The sequence below is a fragment of the Acomys russatus genome, chromosome 5, assembly GCF_903995435.1.
Source record: "Acomys russatus chromosome 5, mAcoRus1.1, whole genome shotgun sequence".
In the NCBI taxonomy this organism is placed as follows: Eukaryota; Metazoa; Chordata; class Mammalia; order Rodentia; family Muridae; genus Acomys; species Acomys russatus.
The window spans coordinates 19,281,775-19,288,529 of record NC_067141.1 but is presented as its reverse complement, the minus strand read 5'-3'; the positions used below and the strand labels follow the sequence as shown (position 1 = coordinate 19,288,529).

General features: G+C 48.0%; 1 pseudogene; it reads right to left on the bottom strand.

The window, feature by feature from the left end:
- Positions 1–990: 990 nt before the first annotated feature.
- LOC127188798 (ferritin heavy chain-like) lies at positions 991–1,705 on the bottom strand (annotated as a pseudogene).
- Between the last annotated feature and the right edge of the window lie 5,050 nt (positions 1,706–6,755).

The window sequence follows — 6,755 nt, the reverse complement described above, 5'->3', positions numbered from 1 at the left end:
CCTAGTCTCCCACTGTGCTCTGGGCCAGCTAATGAACCAGGGCCACCTCCTGCCTCTAGCTCAGCCTGCCAACTCCATGGGGGTGCCCTGTGGCACCTTTCATCTAGCCTGTGATCTGCCAGTAAGGAGACAGGTCTTCCTTTTTAGGATAAGCACTCCCATTTTTATGATGTCAGCCTTACTGTAACTTCTTCGGGGGGCTTTCCATGTTGCCTACCTGTTTAGATCCCCTTTAACACACCTGGGCCCCTACCTTTGCCAATCACCACACTACCCAGTAACCACTTAGTGCTGCTCAGACTCTGCCCATTCACTCAGCTGGCTCCTGCTCTGCATCCTTAAGGGCCCCAACCCTCTGTAAGCACCACTGCAAGGTGTGCTGTTGAGAGACAAGTGCCAAGGCAGCAGATGTAGAGCGCACAGTCCTGGCACAGCTGCCAGCATTTCCACACAGGCTGGTTAGACACCCACTCACTCCAGTGATTCATAGATGTTGAAGTTCAGTGATAGTGTCTGTCCTTAAGGGTCATCTTCATAGTCCCCTCTAAATTTTCATTCATATTTCATGTCTTGGAATGAGGACATTTTTCTCTCTTTTTTGACCCTTAGGAGCTGAAATGATATGGCATAGAGCAGAGTATTTGTTCATTAAGTGTAATTCTCACCAGTTTTTTTTTTTTTTTTTTTTTTCCAAGAAAGGGCTTCTTTGTGTCACCCTGGCTGTCCTGGACTGACTTTGGAGACCAGGTTGGCCTCGAGTTCACAGTGATCTGCCTTCCAAGTGCTGACTTTTTTTTTTTTTTTTTTTGGTTTATGTTTGTTTGTTTGGGGTATTAAAATACTTTATTTGAAGAAATGATACAAATTACAAACTAAAGAATTTAACTCAAGCGGATGTTTTGGTGTGACTTATAGAATGGATAAAGGCAGTCCAATATGCATAGACTGTTTCAGTGACTAGTAAAGTCACATGGCTTGGGGTAAATTAGCTCAGCTCTCATCACTGTGTCTCAGGGTGTGCTTGTTGAAGAAATACTCTGCCATGCTAGATTCAGGGGCTCCCATCTTGCTCCAGTTAGCCACGTGGCCACCCAGTTCTTTGGATTTCACTTGTTCATTCAGGTAATGCGTCTCTATGAAGTCACATAAGTGGGGGTCATTTTTGTCTGTGGCCAGTTTGTGAAGTTCCAGCAGTGACTGATTCACATTCTTTCCCACCTGCATTGCACACTCCATGGTGCTCAGCCCACTCTCCTAGTCATCACAGTCTGGGTTCTTGATATCCTGCGGGAAGATTTGGCCACCTCGTTGGTTCTGTAGCTTTGTGAGTTTTTCAGCATGCTCCCCCTCCTCATGAGACTGGTGGGGGGAATATTTGAAAACAAATTCTTCAGAGCCACATCATTCTGGTCGAAGTAGCAAGACAGACAGACAGATGTAGGCGGCACACAATTCCAGGTTGATCTGTCGGTTGCTGGCGGCCCTGGAATCCTGGTGGTGGTTTTGGCACACTTGCAAGGGAGATGTGGTGGCCATGGAGGCGGTGGGGCAGGGCTCGGTGGAAACACTGGAGCAGTGGAGTGATAAGGTTGCAAAGGGCTCAGGCTCTGCCTGCCAGCTGGGGTCAGAGGGGTCGAGCACCGGTTCTGTTTAAGCACTGTTGAAGCAGGAAACTGTGGTGAGTCTGGGCGAGAATGTCTGCCATCTGGGTTTTGAATTAAGAGAATTGTAGGCACATACAGGCAGCATTGCCGCATCCTGTCCTGCGTCACCCTGACGATGGGGTGCCCTGGAAGACTCTGGGGCAGTGGCTGGGATGAGGCCAAGCATGGACTTTATTTTATGTTTTAATGAGAGAGTAGAAATCCAAGGTTGACCCCCTTCTCTGTGTGCACATGGGGCCTGTATTAGTTCCTTTTCTGTTACTGCGATAAAACTCCACGACCAAGGGAACTCATAGAAGAAAGACATTAGTTTGGCTTGAGGTCCTAGAGAGTTAGTCTATAATGGTGCGGAGAGCAAGGCAGCAGGCTGCCACGGCAGCAGGAGGAGGAAGCTAAGCGCTCTTGTCTCGAGCTGCTTACAAGAGCAGAGAGATCAAACTGGAAGCAGACAAGCATTAACACTCTCAAAGTCCGAGCCCAGTGACATATTTCCTCCAGCAAGCTTATACCACGTAAACCTCCCTAAACAGTGTCATCAACTAGAGACTGTGTGTTCAAATGCCCGAGACTATGGGGGGGGACATTTCTCTTCAATCCACTACAGGGTTTTACAGCACATGGAGCTGCCACTGTCTCTAGAGTAGGCTAGGTATCTATGCAGTGGGATATGTCCAGGTCTTCTGTGCAGTGGGGGATGCAATAGAAGGCTGTGGTTTCTGTTCGAGGTCTGTGGTTCATGCAAGTTCACAGCGCGGACCCAGACTCCACGAGCGACAGTGAGACCTTTTCACAATGCCATTGCTTCTTTCTTTTAGCATTAGCCAAATGTGGTGACTACGTTGGGAAAGAGAGAGCCACCCATATGTTCACTTGGTTTGGATGAGTTAACTACTTGTGTTCGGGCTGCTAAGTCAGTCCTGCGTGACTAGATGACATGCAGTCTTTCTGATGGACACTGGGGGACTACCTCTGAGCTCTTGACTCCTGGCTGGAAATCAGAGCCCCAAAGCCTCAGGGATCCCTGGGCAGTGTAGCTGCAGAGCAGTGCCGTGTCTGCTCTTCCCAGCCTGGTTCCTGAACATTTACCTAGTTGAGAAGATCCAGGTCTGATGGTTCCTCAGTGGATGAGCTTTTGAACCACATTCTGAGCAGCAGTAAATCCATCTCTTATGGTTCCTCTTCAGCTCCTTGAACCTGCTGTCTGGGCAAGGCCAGCCTGGCTTACCAGCTTCCAGAAAAGAAGAGGGTAGGTGCAATCATAATGATACTAGGATGAGCCCCATAGCCCACCAGGGAGCACCTTTGTAAGCATATAGTGCTTTGGTTCCCTCTAGCATCCCACTGTATGTTCTGGGTGGAAGAGATTGTGACTGAGATCTGAGTTCGGCAGCAGGAATCAGCTGCGGGCTTGCTCCCATCTTTCCTCTCTCCCAGAGTTCCTCTTCTCATGTCTTTTCTCTGCAATTTGGGAGGATAATACCAATTGAAGTGGGGGCATCCTTTGTTGGGGAGGAGACAAGCAATCCACTGAGCCATACAAAAACAACAGCCACTGGGGAGGCCATTCCATCCAGCGCTGGTTGTTGGGAAATCTAGCCTGGGGTCCATCTGGATCTGTTGTTGCTTTGAATCTCCATGGAAACTACCAGGTAGCTGGAAGCATAGGCGTGTCAAAGTTTTTCAACCATCATTATTTTAAAGGCTCTTGCTTCCTTGTCCACATTCACATGGTGGTTTCTATGGAAACAGCCAGAATAAGGAAGAGGCAAATTCTGGCCATTTCTTATGATCTGTCTGTCCATGCAAGAACAGAAAGGAAGAACAGCAGCAACAACAACAACAACAACAAAAACAACAACAACAACAACAAAGGGGGGGCGGGCAAAATGGATGGAGAGCCTAGTACTAATCTCCAGATAGGAGCCATGGCCTCTGGGCTGGAATCATGATTCCGGGCAGCTTTCTCCATGCTGGGGGCTCTGAGTCAGATCTGAATCTTTGGCAACTTTTCTGTCCTTTGAGCTGGGGATTACCCCTTTGGGACAGGCGCTATGGAGCCAGAAAGGGAAGAAAACATTCCTGAACAAACTTCATCCTAAGTGTGCTCAAATGCAGATAGCTAGACCTCTCACATAAGGACCTGCCAAGGCCCACATGCCCACATGCAACCCCAGACTGGTTGCAGATGAGAAGTTTAGCCGAGAGCAAAGAGCAAGGATTCCTCCTGGGCTTCTTGAGGTCTTTCCAAGCCCTGCTGGGTGGAGCCAAGAGAAAGAGCAGTTAAGTCCAGGAGTTAGCATCTCAATGGTACCGTGTTCTGAGGCTGGCTTGTTGCTGGTCTTTGGCATTTAGTGCATGTGCCCACCCCAGAGCCTTGTCTGCCTGGTACTGTGTATTACTGCTTTGTCTGCAGCAAATGTCTTTGCATGTGTGATTGACTTAAAGATCTTGGGATGAGATCACCCTGAATTTACAATGGTAATATGAAACAGGTAATTTAAAAGTGGTGGGAAATGACACAGGTGTGTTCATGCAGGTGGCAGGTGGCGGTTGGCAGGTGGCAGGTGGCGGTTGGCAGGTGGCAGGTGGCAGGTGTGTGTGTGTGTGTGTGTGTGTGTGTGTGTGTGTGTGTATTTCTACAAGTGCACATGCATGTGTGTCTACATATGTATGGAAGCTGAAAGTCAACCTTAGGTATTGTTTCTCAAGAGCTGTCCATCTTTTTGTCTGAGACAGGGCCTCTCCCTAGGACCTGGGTTTTCTGATTAGGTCAGGCTGGCTGGCCAGTGAACCGCAGGGATTCATGTACCCCTATCTCTCCAGCATGCTACCACCTGGTTTTACACATGAATGATGGGGATTGAATCTAGGCCCTCACATTTATATGGTAGGCGGCGTTTGCTTTCTGAACTATCCCCTCAGCCTCCAATACCACATTTAAAAAAAATTAACCTGTTCTTTGACAATACATCCTGGCCATACTCATCCCTCCGCCATCTTTTGTCTTCCTCCCGAGGCCTCTCTCCCCTATCCCATCATCTCTTCTGCTTCCTCTGTGACCCACTGGGTTTAACTAGGGCCACTTTGGTGGGCACGAGTGTAGAGCCGCCTGCTGGAGTACGAGTAAGTCATCAGCAGCCACATCACTGAAGGCAATGACTTCCAATCTTCCAGTAGCCCTGGACTGCCATTCTCTCTCCTGGACAGGCTCCATGGACCCGCCTCCACCTATAACTGAATGTTTATTGGTTCAGTCTTGGGGAGACCCTATAGAGGCAACCATAACAGAGTTCACCAGTGTCATGGCCATGACATTACATCCCTGATCCAGTACTTGGGAAACAGTAGCAAGAGAATCACGAAGCCAAGGTCACCTTCAGCTATATAGAAAGTTTGGAGTCCTCCTGGGGATAGATGAGACTCTGTCTCAAAGGGGAAAAAGGGCAAAATAAAGAACAAATCATGTCATGATCTCACAGACACAGAAACCTACTGCTCTTCTTGATGGGACCACTCTGCACAGGGGAGTGGAGGCTGTCCCATTAGTGGGGTGGGTCTGAATGATTACCCCAGGTCAGGGTAGAGAGAATTTAATGTTGTCAACAAATTGTCCAGAACTGACAATAGCAGATTAGTGCTTACCACAGCTAGGGAGAGAGGGTGGGAAGGGCTGGTGAAGGGTTTGAATTTCTTTTGGGCATGACATTTATGCTATAAAATCAGGCAGCTGTGATGGGTCCACAACTCTGTGAATACACTGAAGACCACTTAATTGTACATTATTTTTGTATAACATAAACATTACATATGTTCATGTATGTGTGTGCAGATACACCTGTGTGCATCAACACATGTATGCATGTGCATGTGGAAGCTAGAGAACTTCACATGTCAGTCCTTAGGAGCCCTCCACCCACCCCCTTTTTTTGAGGCAGGGTCTTTCACAGGCTTGGAACTTACCAAGTAGACTAGGCTGGCCAGGGGTGGGGGTGGGGGCCGCTGGGATCTTTCTGTCTCTTTCTCCCTGCACTGAGATTATAGGTGTGTGCCCTCCCACCTGGCATTTGTATGTGGGTCTAGGGTTGAACTCAAGGCCTATACTTCATGCACTGAGTTACTACCCAGTTCCCTAGTTGTATACTTTTACACACTGTATGCGAATTATGTCGTAACAAGGCTGTTAAAAAAAAAAGAAAAAAACTCTTACTATGAAACCAGCTTTTCAGACTCAACATGAGACTGTGATCCCATGACACTAACCCTTCTCTCCTTGGCTCATTTCACTTTTGTCCTGTCCTCCAGATCTATCTGTGCCACCATCTCACAGATAACACAGTAGGCAGGCGATGGAAGGAAGGAGTTAGATCCGCATTGTGGATTCCAAATTTGCTGACAGAATGGCTTTTAGTGTTCTTCCCACTGATGAATGATGGGTCGGAGAAACAATGGTCACTGTCTCAATTTCCTTTCCTGTAGTAAAATATATGGATAAAAGCAACCTGAGGGAGAAAGGGCTGATTTTATCTCACAGTTCCAGAAGAACATAATCCATCATGGCTGGGAAGACATGGCGGGCGGCAGAAGGCAGGCAAGGCAAGGAAGCTGGGGGAAGGTCTATGCTCAGAAGTGCTGAGTCATAGGACTTGTGACTCAACTCATTTCCATAGCACCCATGCTTTTCCTGGCCACGCTCTGTTTGTTAATGTGGCCCAGGTGGTGAAAGCTTTCCAGTCCTTGGGCAAAGAGCTGTTTTTGCGTTTTAATCTTGTCCCTGTCCCTTGCCCTACTCTTCTTGCTGTGGTACCAGCTCAGGACATGTGTGTAGAGACCACTTTCCTTCATTGGTCACTGATCTGTGATCAGCATTGGCACCAGGGGTCCTCAGAGAGTTGGGGATGCTGTGGCCCAACGGGAACTTTGTTCTTCCTGGCCATAGCCCTTGATGACTCTACCTACTATCTAGAACTTGCATAGTTTCAAATACGTCTTTGGTAGCTGTGGTGGTTTGATTAGGTATGGCCCCATAAACTCATGTGTTTAAATGCTTGGCCCGTAGGGAGTGACACTATTAGGAAATGTGGTCTTGTTGGA